This window comes from Canis lupus, chromosome 10 (assembly GCF_003254725.2).
Source record: "Canis lupus dingo isolate Sandy chromosome 10, ASM325472v2, whole genome shotgun sequence".
NCBI classification, from domain to species: domain Eukaryota; kingdom Metazoa; phylum Chordata; class Mammalia; order Carnivora; family Canidae; genus Canis; species Canis lupus.
In genome coordinates this window covers 16,793,657-16,809,176 of record NC_064252.1, presented here as the reverse complement: position 1 = coordinate 16,809,176, position 15,520 = coordinate 16,793,657, and the positions used below count along the sequence as shown (strand labels likewise).

The following is a 15,520-nucleotide window of genomic DNA, read 5'->3' as shown; positions in this document are numbered from 1 at the left end:
TCTCACAACCGTGAGATCATAGCCTGAGCCCAAATCCTGAGATGGATTGCTTAACTGACTGAACCACCCAGGACCCCCTTTCAAGTGGTTTTTAAATTTAATGACTTTCTTTACATCTGCCAGTGTGTCATACAAATTAGTTTCAAAGTTAAGTTTTCCTAACATGGGTTACTGAATCTCCTAAAATCTCCAAACTCAGACTCCAAAATTATTTCCCAAATGTCATTTATTATTTGTGCTCTCTTGCAAACTTTGTTTCATGACATTGAATTTATTGCAGAAATCATGAGTCAGAAACATACACAGAAGAGACATTTGCAAATGTGTAAGGCATTTGAGTGGAACTGCAATGCATTAGACACAGAAGAAAAAGATCTAATTCCACTGCTTATAGAAAATACAGACATAAAACGAGCCTTTGTTTTCTTTTTTTTTAATTTATTTTTTATTGGTGTTCAATTTACTAACATACAGAATAACCCCCAGTGCCCGTCACCCATTCACTCCCACCCCCCGCCCTCCTCCCCTTCTACCACCCCTAGTTCATTTCCCAGAGTTAGCAGTCTTTACGTTCTGTCTCCCTTTCTGATATTTCCCACACATTTCTTCCCCCTTCCCTTATATTCCCTTTCACTATTATTTATATTCCCCAAATGAATGAGAACAGCCTTTGTTTTCATCATGAGTTGCAATTGGCTTAAATTTAAGTCACAGTGATTTACAAGGTTAATAAATAATGACTATAGAAAAACTTTATAAATCCTAATACTGTAAGAGATTATTTGTAGGTAAGCTCAAAGCCCAGGTTCATTTGTGTATTTTTCCCTGTGCCTCTCGCCAGTTTCTGCCATGGGTGACGGGAACCAGCAATCGCTCAGAAGTGACTGACTTCATTCTTGTAGGCTTCAGGGTCTCCCCCGAGCTCTACATTCTCCTCTTCCTGCTCTTCCTGCCTGTGTATGCCATGATCCTGCTGGGGAATGTTGGGATGGTGGCCATTATCCTTAGTGATCCCAGGCTGAACACACCGATGTGTTTCCTCCTGGGCAACCTCTCCTTCATTGACTTCTATTCCTCTGTTAATTGCGCCCAAGGCTATGATCAACTTCTGGTCTGAGAGCAAGTCCATCTCCTTTGCAGGCGTGTGACCCAGCTCTTTCTCTTTGCCCTCTTCATTGTGGCTGAGGGGTTTCTCCTGGCTGCCATGGCTTACAACTGCTTCATTGCCATCTGCAACTCACTCCTCTACTCCATCCAGATGTCAATGTGCCTCTGCATTCAGTTGGTGGCTGGTTCTTATTTTTTTTATTTATTTTTATTTTTTATAATAAATTTATTTTTTATTGGTGTTCAATTTACCAACATACAGAATAACACCCAGTGCTCATCCCGTCAAGTGCCCCCCTCAGTGCCCGACACCCATTCACCCCCACCCCATGCCCTCCTATTTTAGTGGCTACATCAGCTCGGTTCTTCAGACGAGTATGACATTTACTTTGTCCTTTTGTGCTTCCCGAGCCATCGACCACTTTTACTGTGATGACCGTCCACTTCAAAGGATTACTTGCTCTGATCTCTACTTTCATAGGATAGTTTCCTTTCCCTTATGCAGCATTATTATTTTGCCTACCATCATTGTCATTCTCATGTCCTATATGTATATTGTGTCCACAGTTCTAAAGATAAGATCCACTGAGGGATGTAAGAAAGCCTTCTCCACTTGCAGCTCTCACCTAGGAGTCGTGAGCATCCTGTACGGTGCCATCATTTTTATGTATTTCATCCCTGACAGATTCCCTGAACTAAGTAAAGTGGCTCCTTATGTTATACGTTAGTCAATCTCATGTTGAATCCTTTCATTTACTCCCTGAGAAACAAAGATGTCAAAGAGGCTCTGAGAAAGATCCTGGGGAAAAATATTTTTATTTAATTCTATATTAACAGTGATATAACCGAAAGATCTGGATATTATGACAATTTGGGATGGCAGCAATGCAAAGAATGCATCCAATGATTTTGAAATACTTAATTTCAAAAAGTTTATTTATTGAATCCCATAGCCTTACAGCTGAAGAATACATTTGGATGATATTCGCCTGCTTGTTGATTTTGAAGTGGAATGGCTTTCTCTGTACTTCATCTTTATTGAGTAATGATCATGGTTTCTGTGTATTTCAAGTTTAGGGAAAATATATTCCAGCTTTGTTGCTGGTACTCTGAGGATGATGTTTGGTTTGTATTGTTTATCTTGAGCCAGTGACCAGTGTTATACAATATGTATATAATTGGTAGAAGTAACAAGTCTGATATGATAAGAAGAAAGAATAAAATATCAGATTTACTGAAATAATCTCTGAGTGCTGTGTGAGAGAATCAGATACTTGGCAGTGCTCACAGTCCTAAGGTGACAGTTGAGTCACTCTTAATTGTCTAGAGACTCAATGAATGACACGCATATTTCACAGTTTTCCATGGCTTAAATAATTCTTGAAAATTCTTTTTGAAAAGAAAACTGTAATGAAAATGAAACAAAAATAAGGATAATTCATTTCTATTGTTTATGTCTTAAAATTAATTCATCCAAAAAATTAATTCATCAAATTGATATTTATTGAATTTTGATGTACATTTTGCTTTATGAAGATCCCTAGGTATAATTAATTCCTGTAGTTAAACTCAAAATCAGATAAGGAGACAGTAGCTGGCTAGAGAACTAAAAATGCTATGGGAAACCCAGTAAAAAGAGACATTAATAAAATATATAAAAAGAGTGCAGTCTTTGGAGGTGAATAGTCTTTTCTTTTTCTTTTCTTTTTTTTTGATTTATTTTTTATTGGTGTTCAATTTACTAACATACAGAATAACCCCCAGTGCCCGTCACCCATTCACTCCCACCCCCCGCCCTCCTCCCCTTCCAACACCCCTAGTTCGTTTCCCAGAGTTAGCAGTCTTTACGTTCTGTCTCCCTTTCTGATACTTCCCACACATTTCTTCCCCCTTTCCTTATATTCCCTTTCACTATTATTTATATTCCCCAAATGAATGAGAACATACAATGTTTGTTATGTTTATTTGATGTTTATTCTTCTTTTACTGGATTACCTGAGGGGAGATACCACTTATTTATTATTTATTTTTGTAATGTATTATTCATCATGCTTTTTAGAATATTATTCAGTTAATTTTCTGAGTATATCTTGACAGAGTACTGCCAAATTTTAATTCTTTTCAAAGAATCGCTGTTGGCTCCACTAATATGCTCCTCTGTGCATTTCATTAATCTCTGATGTATTCTTTGTAGGTTATTTCCTTCCGTTTTCATTTGGTTTAATTTGCTAGTTTTCTTTTTAATTCTAGGGATGAATAGTTAATTCATTATTTTTTGATGTTATTAAAAATAATTCTCAATTGCACTTTAATTAGAAATTTTATGAATTACGGATTACTTTTTGACAAATCAATAGTCAGGAAGAATAATGGCTCCCCAAAGATGTCCATACTCTAATACTCAAAATCTGTGAATATGTTACCTTATATGGAAAAAAGTCACCTTGTAGGCATAAAAACGCTAGAGACTTTAAGATGGAGAGATTATTCTGAGAATCTGAGTTAGCTCAATCTAATCATGTAAATCCTTAGAAATGACTCTTGGAATTCTACTCTTGCTACTCATGATCTCAAATTCATGAGTTCAAATCCCAGGTTGGGAGGAGTTTACTTAAAAAAATAAGACATGTATGTCAACTATACTCAAATTTTTAAAAAAAGTAAAAGCTATATCCCTCACTTTAAAGCACATCAATAGTATTTTACACACCTTTGGTGTTTACATAATTTTCACATTTACACAGCACTTTCAGATGAGTTTAATTTGTGTTTGTCATCCTCTAAGAGCTTGATATTCTCTGAATTAAGTCATACATTAAAATCTGAAATTGAAATCTTTTTTAAAAGGATTTATTTAGGGATCCCTGGATGGCTCAGCGGTTTAGCGCCTGCTTTTGGCCCAGGGCACGATCCTGGAGTCCTGGGATCAAGTCCCACATGGGGCTCCCGGCATGGAGCCTGCTTCTCCCTCCTCCTGTGTCTCTGCCTCTTTCTCTCTCTCTCTATGTCTATCATAAATAAATAAATAAATCTTTAAAAAATAAATAAAAGGATTTATTTATTTATTTATTCATGAGCAACACACACAGAGAGAGGCAGAGACACAGGCAGAGGGAGAAGCAGGCTCCTTGCAGGGAGCCCCACATGGGACTTGATCCCGGGACTCCAGGATCATGCCCTGGGCTGAAGGCAGATGGTCAACTGCTCAGCCACCCATGCGTCCCTGAAATTGAAATCTATGTATCAAATCCTAGACAAAAGTAAGGTCATATTTTAACTTTATTCAAGAGGTACTAGACACTCTTTCTTGCTCACATATCTTCATTCTTCACACTTTCAAAATTAATTTCATCAAATGAGAATTACTGTGTAATCTTTTTGAAATGGGAATCTGTGTCTAACTTTCAAACTGCTACTTAGCACAGAGCCTGCTGTTTCACAGGTGAGCAAAAAAAATATATGGGAAAAAATCATTGATTTGTTTTCAGGCAAATCCAAAAATCATTGATTTGTTTTCAGGCAAGTTACTGGAAAAATTTTGGTTAAAATAGTATGATGAACTATCCACAAGATGGCAGTAATACATACTCAGGGAATGCATTGTACAATGTGACTTTAGAAATTGGTAAGAAGTTAAACTATAGTAAAATGGCATTTGGACACATACAATGAGCTTACATAGTTTATTTTACCTGAATTTTGTTTGTGTTGAGACAGTGTTACTCATTTAGGAACAGATAATTTAGAAATAATTCCATTGAAATTCACCATATGGTTGGACAAACTGATTTTCAGTTATCTAATTGAGATCTTATAAAATATATATTTTTTAATTAATTAATTTATTTATTTATTTATTTTTAAAGAGGGGCTCCTGGGCGGCTCAGTGGGTTAAGCATCCAATTCTTGACTTTGGCTCAGGTCATGATCTTAGGGTCATGCTCAGCATGGTGCCCCTCCCTTTTTCTCTCCCTCTCTGTCTCTCAAAGAAATAAATAAATCATTAACATATAATAAGATGTGGTCTCTTTATACAATGGAATATTTTTTTTTTTTTTTTTTTATATACAATGGAATATTATTCACCCATCAGAATGAATACCTACCATTTACATTGACGTGGATGGAACTGGAGGGTATTATGCTGAGTGAAGTAAGTCAATTAAAGAAAGACAACTATCATATATGGTTTCACTCATATGTGGAATATAAGAAATAGTGAAAGGGATGATAAAAGAAGCGGGGAAACTAAGTGGGAAAAATTAGAGAGGAAGACAAACCATGAGAGACTCCTAACTCTGGGAAACAAAGGGTTGCAGAAGGGGAGATAGGTGGGAGGATAGGGTAACTGAGTGGTGGGCATTAAGGAGGGCATGTGAGGGGATCCCTGGGTGGCGCAGCGGTTTGGCGCCTGCCTTTGGCCCAGGGCGCGATCCTGGAGACCCGGGATCGAATCCCACATCAGGCTCCCGGTGCATGGAGCCTGCTTCTCCCTCTGCCTATGTCTCTGCCTCTCTCTCTCTGTGACTATCATAAATAAATAAAAAATTTAAAAAAAACAAAGGTTTAAAAAAAAAAAAGAAAGTTTGCACATTAATAAAAAAAAAAAAGGAGGCCATGTGATGAGATGAGCACTGGGTGTTATACTATATTTGGCAAATTGAATTTAAATAATATTAAATTTAAAACTAAATAAGTAAATAACATTTAAAAAAAAACAAAAGCTTGATGCATGAATTTAGCAATGCACCATTTTCCACCAATTACCTTAACCAACTTATAGCTATCTCCTTTATGTGATGCATAGTTATTTATTTGGTACAGGTATGAATTAAGATAGATCAAATACAAGACAAATATCATATGATTTCAGTCATATGTGGAATTTAGGAAACAAAAAAAAATGAACATAGGGGAAGTGAAAGAACAATAAAATAAGACAAAATCAGAGAGGGAGAGAGACCAGTGTGCCCAATAGACCCACCACAAATTTTCTATTATTGAGAAATACATATTGAATTGCAGTCATTATAACGTAAAGAAAATATAAACAGTTCCATGAAAATTCTGTATTCTCCCCTATGAGATAAAAGGATTGTTTAATTAACAGAAGTTCCTTCTAATGTCCCTGGGATCATTTCCCCAAGGCCAGTCACACTTTAAATATTACCATTAAAATATATCAACCATTTAGTGCCAATGCAAAGTAGGTTAGTCTGTCTAAGGTATTTGCTTAATTCTTTTTTTTAAAGATTTTACTTATTTACTTGAGAGAGAGAGAAAGAGAAAGAGAGAGAGAAGCAGATTCCCTTTGGAACAGAGAGCCCTACATGGGGCTTCACTACAGGAAATTTGGAAGGACTTGAAACACGTGGGGGTTAAGGACCATCTTGCTTAAAGATGAAAGGGTCATCCAGGAAATTAAGGAAGAATTAAAAAGATTCATGGAAACTAATGACAATGAAGATACAACCGTTCAAAATCTTTGGGATTCAGCAAAAGCAGTCCTGAGGGGGAAATACATCGCAATACAAGCATCCATCCAAAAACTGGAAAGAACTCAAAAGCTAACCTTACACCTAAAGAAGCTAGAGAAAAAAGAGCAAATAGATCCTACACCCAGCAGAAGAAGAGACTTAATAAACATTCGAGCAGAACTCAATGAAATCGAGACCAGAAGAACTGTGGAACAGATCAACAAAACCAGGAGTTGGTTCTTTGAAAGAATTAATAAGATACATAAACCATTAGCCAGCCTTATTAACAAGAAGAGAGAGAAGACTCAAATTAATAAAATCATGAATGAGAAAGAAGAGATCACTACCAACCCACGGAAATACAAAAGATTTAAAAATATCAGAAAGGGAGACAGAACGTAAAGACTGCTAACTCTGGGAAACGAACTAGGGGTGGTAGAAGGGGAGGAGGGCGGGGGGTGGGAGTGAATGGGTGACGGGCACTGGGGGTTATTCTGTATGTTAGTAAATTGAACACCAATAAAAAATTTAAAAAAACATATTATGAACAGCTATACGCCAATAAATTAGGCAATCTAGAAGAAATGGATGCATTTCTGGAAAGCCACAAATTACCAACTGGAACAGGAAGAAATAGAACACCTGAACAGGCCAATAACCAGGGAGGAAATTGAAGCAGTCATCAAAAACCTCCCAAGACACAAAAGTCCAGGGCCAGATGGCTTCCCAGGGGAATTCTATCAAAAGTTTAAAGAAGAAACAATACCTATTCTTCTAGAGCTGTTTGGAAAGATAGAAAGAGATGCAGTACTTCCACATTCGTTCTATGAGGCCAGCATCACCTTAATTCCAAAACCAGACAAAGACCCCACCAAAAAGGAGAATTACAGACCTATATCCCTCAGGAACTTGGATGCAAACATTCTCAACAAGATACTAGCCAATAGGATCCAACAGTACATTAAGAAACTTATTCACCATGACCAAGTAGGATTTATTACAAGGACACAGGATGGTTCAACACTCATAAAACAATCAATATGATTCATCATATCAGCAAGAGAAAAACCAAGAACCATATGATCCTCTCAAAGATGGAGAGAAAGCATTTGAAAAAATACAGCATCCATTCCTGATCAAAACTCTTCAGAGTGTAGGGATAGAGGGAACATTCCTCAACATCTTAAAAGCCATCTACAAAAAGCCCACAGCAAATATCATTCTCAATGGGGAAGCACTGGGAGCCTTTCCCCTAAGATCAGGAACAAGACATGGATGCCCACTCTCACCACTGCTATTCAATATAGTACTAGAAGTCCTAGCCTCAGCAATCAGAAAACAAAAAGACATTAAAGGCATTCAAATTGGCAAAGAAAAAGTCAAACTCTCCCTCTTCGCCAATGACATGATACTCTACATAGAAAACCCAAAAGCCTCCACCCCAAGAACACTAGAACTCATACAGCAATTTGGCAGTGTGGCAGGATACAAAATCAATGCCGAGAAGTCAGTGGCATTTCTATACACTAAAAATGAGACTGAAGAAAGAGAAATTAAGGAGTCAATCCCATTTACAATTGCACCCAAAAGAATAAGATACCTAGGAATAAACCTAACCAAGGAGGTAAAGGATCTATACCCTAAAAACTATAGAACAATTTTGAAAGAAATTGAGGAAGACACAAAGAGAAGGAAAAATATTCAAGGCTCATGGATTGGCATAATTAATATTGTGAAAATGTCAATATTACCCAGGGCAATGTACACGTTTAATGCAATCCCTATCAAAATACCATGGACTTTCTTCAGAGAGTTAGAACAAATTATTTTAAGATTTGTGTGGAATCCTTTCAATTAGGGAGCCGAAGAGCTGTAAGTCGAAGTCATGTTGGGGGGCCTGAAAAGCTCCTTAAAGATAGATTATTCTTAAAGCTTTAAAAAAAAAAAAAGATTTGTGTGGAATCAGAAAAGACCCCGAATAGCCAGGGGAATTTTAAAAAAGAAAACCATATCTGGGGGCATCACAATACCAGATTTCAGGTTGTACTACAAAGCTGTGGTCATCAAGACAGTGTGGTACTGGCACAAAAACAGACACATAGATAAATAGAACAGAATAGGCAATCCAGTAGTAGACCCTCAACATTATTGAACTAATATTCAATCAAGAAGAAAGACTATCCATTGGAAGAACGACAGTCTCTTCAATAAATGGTGCTGGGAAAATTGGACATCCACATGCAGAGGAATGAAAATAGACCACTCTCTTGCACCAGACACAAAAATAAACTCAAAATGGATGAAAGATCTTAATGTGAGATAAGATTCCATCAAAATCCTAGAGGAGAACACAGGCAAAACCCCTTTTGAACTCGGCCAGAGTAACTTCTTGCAAGATACATCCACGAAGGCAAAAGAAACAAAAGAAAAATGCACTATTGGGAGTGCATCATCATTCTATTAATCAATGAATAGAATATTTTCTATTCATCAAGATAAGAAACTTTTGCACAGCAAAGGATACAGTCAACAAAACTCAAAGACAACCTACAGAATGGAAGAAGATATTTGCTAATGACATATCAGATAAAGGGCTAGTTTCCAAGATCTATAAAGAACCTTTTCAACTCAACACCAAAGGAACAAACAATCCAATCATGAAATGGGCAAAAGACATGAACAGAAATCTCACAGAGGAAAACATAGACATGGCCAACAAGCACATGAGAAAATGCTCTGCATCACTTGCCATCAGGGAAATACAAATCAAAACAACAGTGAGATCCCACCTCACACTGGTGAGAATGGGGAAAATTAACAAGGCATAAATCCACAAATGTTGGAGAGCATGCAGAGAAATTGGAACCCTCTTACACTGTTGGTGGGTATGTGAACTGGTGCTGCCACTCTGGAAATCTGTGTGGAGGTTCCTCAAAGAGTTAAAAATAGACCTGCCCAACCACCCAGCAATTGCACTGCTGGGTTTTTACACCAACGATACAGATGCAGTGAAATGTCAGGACACCTGCACCCCGATGTTTAGAGCAGCAATGTCCACAATAGCCAAACTGTTGAAGGAGCCTGGGTGTCCATCAAAGACGAATGGATAAAGAAGATTTGGTTTATGTATACAATGGAATATTACTCAGCCATTAGAAATGACAAATACCCACCATTTGCTTCAACGTGGATGGAACTGGAGGGTATTATGCTAAGTGAAATAAGTCAATCGGAGATGCACAAACAGTATATGGTCTCATTCATTTGGGGAATATAAATAATAGTGATGGGAATAGAAGGGAAGGGAGAAGAAATGCGTAGGAAACATAGAAAGGGAGACAGAACATGAAGACTCCTAACTCTGGGAAATGAACTAGGGGTGGTGGAAGGGTAAGAGGGTGGGGGGTGGGGTGAACTGGTGATGGGCACTGAGGGGTCACTTGATGGGATGAGCACTGGGTGTTCTTTTGTATGTTGGCAATTGAACACCAATAAAAAACAAATTTATTATTAAAAAAGAATATATTATGTTTAGCTATTACTAACATTACATAGTGTAATATGGAAATATGTCAGTTGTTCAAATGAAAAGAATTTTATGTTTTTTTTGAGTAGAGTAAAGCAAGATAAAGAGATATCCTTAATATCTCTGTGTCTGATGATGAAAAATATTAAAAAAAAATTAAGGGGCTTATGCAGACTCTTAGTTGGAAATTTTATTTGCATAAAAACCACAGTATTTAATAAAATAGGGGTATGAATCTAAAAAATGTCAAAAAAATATTTCACATTAAATTTTTACCAAATCTGTACAATTTTCTGGCCTCTCTATAAAAGTTATAGAGAAATAAGACCTTATTCTTTTTTTTAATTTTTATTTATTTGTGATAGTCACACAGAGAGAGAGAGAATGAGGCAGAGACACAGGCAGAGGGAGAAGCAGGCTCCATGCACCGGGAGCCCGACGTGGGATTCGATCCTGGGTCTCCAGGATCGCGCCCTGGGCCAAAGGCAGGCGCCAAACCGCTGCGCCACTCAGGGATCCCCAATAAGAGCTTATTCTAAGGGGTAACTCATTTATGTTAAAATTGGACAGATAAAATGTACATACTTGATATAACTGGAAAACAATTTGACTTTATTACCAAGTGTTATGCTGTGGTCAAGTTTAATAAAGAAGAGGAGACAAAATTATTGGTGATTGTGATTATTAGATAAAATTTATGAAAAACTGAGCTTGAGCTGACATTCAAGGAACTATAATTTGCTGATGGGACCGCATTCAGTCAGAAAGTACCATCAGTTATATTTTGAATTTTGCCAAGTACTGACCAATCCACCCATGTATCTATATTAAATGGCGATAGTGTTTATTGAGCCCCTGCCATGAGCCAGGAAAGGTAAGTAGTATGATTCCTAACATTTTATTAACTATTTCAGGGCTGAAGGGCAGGGGCTGGGGGGCTCTAGTGAACACCACAGCCTACAACACAGCCCACAACCACAGTTCACCACAGTGTAGTGAACACCACAGCCCTCCCCAGCCGGGAGGTCTGGCCACAGGTGCAGGCTCCAGCCCCACGGCCCAGGCACAGGCGCAGCCCCCAGCCTGAGGCACAGGCACAGGCACAGCCCCCAGCCCGAGGCCCGGCCACAGGTGCAGTCTGCAGCCCGCACCACCTCCTCCACGACCATGCTGCTATTTTTCAACCTCATCCTCTGGGAGCAGCTGGTATTTATGCTGTGTGGGCGCCTATGTCCTTGTCACTTGAGATGCCTGTGACCATTTCCTTGAGGACGTGCCTGCCGTCTGCACACTGAGCGCAGCTGTGAGGAGGCTGCTTTCGCCCTCGGCCTGGCTGGTGCTGCCCCCTGTCTCGGAAAGCCGCCTGCATCTGCACTCCTGCTGCCCACCCCTCCACCCCCCGGGGTGTCCGTACAGCAGCTGCAGTGGCTTTGGGACCGGCTCTCGAGCTGGACTGGGGGGTGGGGTAGCCGTGCAGCCGCTCTCAAGTGAACAGATGGCAGCACCTGCCCCCCCTCCCCGCGGAGGGCTGTAGGGATGGGGGCCGAGGGGCCGGGTCCTTCCAGCCTCGGGGTGGAGAACTTGGCCCAAAGGCTCTTGCAGGAGGAGGAAAGGAGCTACAGTTGAAGTGGACATCAGATGGTGCCCTCCTCAGTCCTTTTAGAAACTGTAGTCCAATAAGATAGCAACTGTATAGATTTGCTAAAGTAGATTTTAGGATCCTAAAAACAAGAATTAGGGAAAAATTGATCCAAATGTAGAGCTTTAGTAAGTGCACAGAATTATAATTCAAAATGAGAAAATTGAAATAAAAAATACAAAACAGCAAAAAGAAGAAAATAACCAAGTTCAGTTTTTTTTTTTTTTTTGGAAGTTCAGTTTTATTCCTGTAGTTCATACCTTGATTTTTTACTCCATTGGCCAGAAACTGAGAGTTAAGAGGTTGATTTAAGAAATCTATTTAATCATATGAAACCTGCTCTCTAAAGTTGTTTTAGGTTTGTCTACATACATATGACAGCATCCAATGACTTTTTTTGAAGGATTTTATTTACTCATGAGAGACACAGAGAGAGAGAGGTAGAGATACAGGCAGAGGGGGAAGCAGGCTCCACGTGGGGAGCCTGATGGGGGACTCGGGGTCACGCCCTGGGCCCAAGGCAGACGCTCAACCGCTGAGCCACCCAGGCGGCCTGACAACATCCAATGACTTAAAGAAAAATCAAAATACAAAGATTAAGAAGGAAAACATAAACGAATGAAAAAAATGGTGAGAATAATTTAAAATGTTCTCTTTTTTTAAATTTTTATTTATTTATGATAGTCACAGAGAGAGAGAGAGAGAGAGAGAGGCAGAGACACAGGCAGAGGGAGAAGCAGGCCCCATGCAGGGAGCCCGACGTGGGACTCAATCCCGGGTCTCCAGGACCGCGCCCTGGGCCAAAGGCAGGGGCCAAACCGCTGCGTCACCCAGGGATCCCCTAAAAATGTTCTCTTTTTAAAGATTATTTATTTATTTATTGATAGACACACACACACACACAGAGGCAGAGACACAGGCAGAGCGAGAAGCAGGCACCATGCAGAGAGCCTGACGTGGGACTAGATCCAGGGCCTCCAGGATCACGCCTTAGGCTGCAAGGCGCCACTAAACTGCTGCACCACCGGGGCTGCCCAATTGAAAATGTTCTTGAGAAGCAAGACCTCTGATAATTATAAAGTAAAATAATAAAATGCAGATGGATCTAGAGGGTATTATGCTGAACAAAATAAGTCAATCAGAGAAAGACACCATATGATATCTCTTATATGTGGAATATAAGAAATATAATATAAATATAAATATAATATAAATATAAATATAAGAAATCACAGAGGACCATAGAGTAAGGGAGGGAAAACTGAATGGGAAGTCATCAAAGAGGGAGGAAAACCATGAGACTCTTAACTATAGGAAACAAACAGCATTGCTGGAGGGAAGAAGGGTGGGGGGAATAGGGTAACTGGATGACGGGCATTAAGGAGGACACATGATGGGATGAGCACTGGGTGTCATACACAACTGATGAATTATTGAATACTACATCAGAAACGGAGTATGTACTATATGTTGGCTAATTGAATTTAGAAAAATAAGAAAATATGTTGATCACTTCATGTTATTATTATTTTCTGTCTTATTTGTCTGAAGTTAATGATGGGAAACCAGACATCAGTGATAGAATTCATTCTTCTTGGACTGACGAATGACACTGAGCTTCAAGCTGTGCTTTTCCTTTTTCTGCTGCTAACTTATGTCTTAAGCATCATGGGAAACTTGACCATCATCATTCTGGCCCTTTTGGATTATCGCCTTCAGACTCCTATGTATTTCTTTTTCCGGAATTTTTCTGTTTTGGAAGTATCTTTTACTTCTGTCTTTGTTCCCAAAATGCTAGTCAATATTGCAACTGGAGACAAGACTATCTCCTTCGCTGGTTGTTTCACTCAGAATTTTTTTGCCATCCTTCTGGGGCAACTGAATTTTATCTTTTAGCTGCCATGTCCTATGATTGCTATGTTGCCATTTGTAAACCCTTGCATTATACAACTGTAATGAGCAGGAAACTGCATTCAGCTTGTTCTGTGTTCCTGGTTCTCTGGTTTTTTGGTTGTCATTGTGCCACATACAATGACTCTCCAACTGCCTTTCTGTGTCTCCAATGTCATCAATCATTGATGCTGTGACTATCCCATACTGCTGCATCTGTCCTGTTCAGACACACAGTTCATAGAAGTGATGGAATTTATCTTTGCTGCAGTTACCCTCATCTTCACCTTGGTGCTAGTGATTCTTTCCTACACGTACATAATCAGGACAATTCTGAGAATCCCTTCTGTTCAACAAAGAAAAAAAAGCCTTTTCTACATGCTCCAGTCACATGATTGTGGTCTCACTTTCATATGGAAGTTGTATCTTTATGTACATAAATCCTTCTGTTAAGGATGCAGAAACTTTTAATAAGAGAGTGGCTGTTTTAAATACCTCAGTTGCCCCTCTGTTGAACACTTTCATCTATACCCTAAGGGAAAAGCAAGTGAAAATAGCCTTCAAAGACATGGTCAGCAAGATAATGATGTTTTCAGGAAAATGAAAGTGAGGTTCATAATAATAAAAAATAACAAATAAATGTTTGGAAAATTATAGATGTACATTATTATTACATTGAAGTGTTTGCTATTATCCATCATCAATATTCCTAACAGGACACAAAAACAGTAAAACTACTTATTTAATGAAGCTTATTTTGCCATCACTTTATTTCTTAAAATTTTACAGGCCTGTGTGTATATCTGTGTGTATCCTCAAACATTTTCATGTATCTGTACCTCACTTTTAAGGAAAGGATTTGGGAGAAAGGCAGATTGGAAATATGACTTCCAATAGTTTACTTTTTGCTACTGAGTTTTGCTTATCTTACTCACTGCCATATGGTGTTCAAATGCTGCAGTTGATAACTGAATAGTCAAATATATACCCAGAAAAAACTACTTTGGTTTGTTAATAATAGCTGAAATAATATATTAGTGAATTAATAGAAAGTTGGTTATTTTCAAATTATATTATTCAGATTTAAATTTAGTGTTTCACTTACTGAGAACTTAGTCTACTAAATATTTGAGATAAAGACAGTTCTGACAAAGGGAAAATCAATACATGTTTGTTTCCAAAATGACAGGAAATTCGTTAATAATGATTTATACACACATTAAACTCTGAGTGAATCCAGAAAAGAGGTAAAGGGATGATTTAAATTTAGGTTAATTAGCGACATATCATTATGGCAAATTCTTACAATTTAGTGATGTGCCTAATCATTGTTCTGGTTCTCTTTAACAAGCATATGAAACAAAACTATATGAACAGTATCTATGATGTTAATAATCTTGTAAGCTTAAATCATATTCTTTCTAAATTTTATACTAAACTTTACATTTTTGTAATCTGATCTCCTCAGGCAGAATGTCCATCACAAGCTGATATTTTCTGAACATTGCTTGTTCATATTAACTTCTCAGAAAGCATTGGCCCAACTCATACTATGATTTTTAAATTTTTAGATTTAAAGACGCCAAAAAATGAATTAAAGAAGCTATAAATGTTTCTACTTTAATCTTTTCAATGTACAGATGAAGAAAATTGAATCCTAAAGATATTAACAAACTTTTATTAAAGCATATAGTTAAATTTGTACTCTTGAATTCTTTACTCACCCATCATTAGATGCAGATTCTATTAAGTAGCAGAAATACTAAAACAGTGCCCTGGGAAGCCATGGGGAAAGACGATTGAAAATGTACACCTGCCATAATTTCATCAGAAAAAAACACCTAAGTACCTGAAACATGGCTGATGTTAACAGGTGAGTAA

General features: G+C 38.2%; 2 pseudogenes; both read left to right on the top strand.

Moving 5' to 3' along the window:
• Positions 1-769: 769 nt before the first annotated feature.
• LOC118352778 (olfactory receptor 9K2-like) lies at positions 770-2,708 on the top strand (annotated as a pseudogene).
• A 10,511-nt stretch (positions 2,709-13,219) lies between these two features.
• Positions 13,220-14,243, top strand: LOC112674901 (olfactory receptor 6C4-like; annotated as a pseudogene).
• Positions 14,244-15,520: the final 1,277 nt, after the last annotated feature.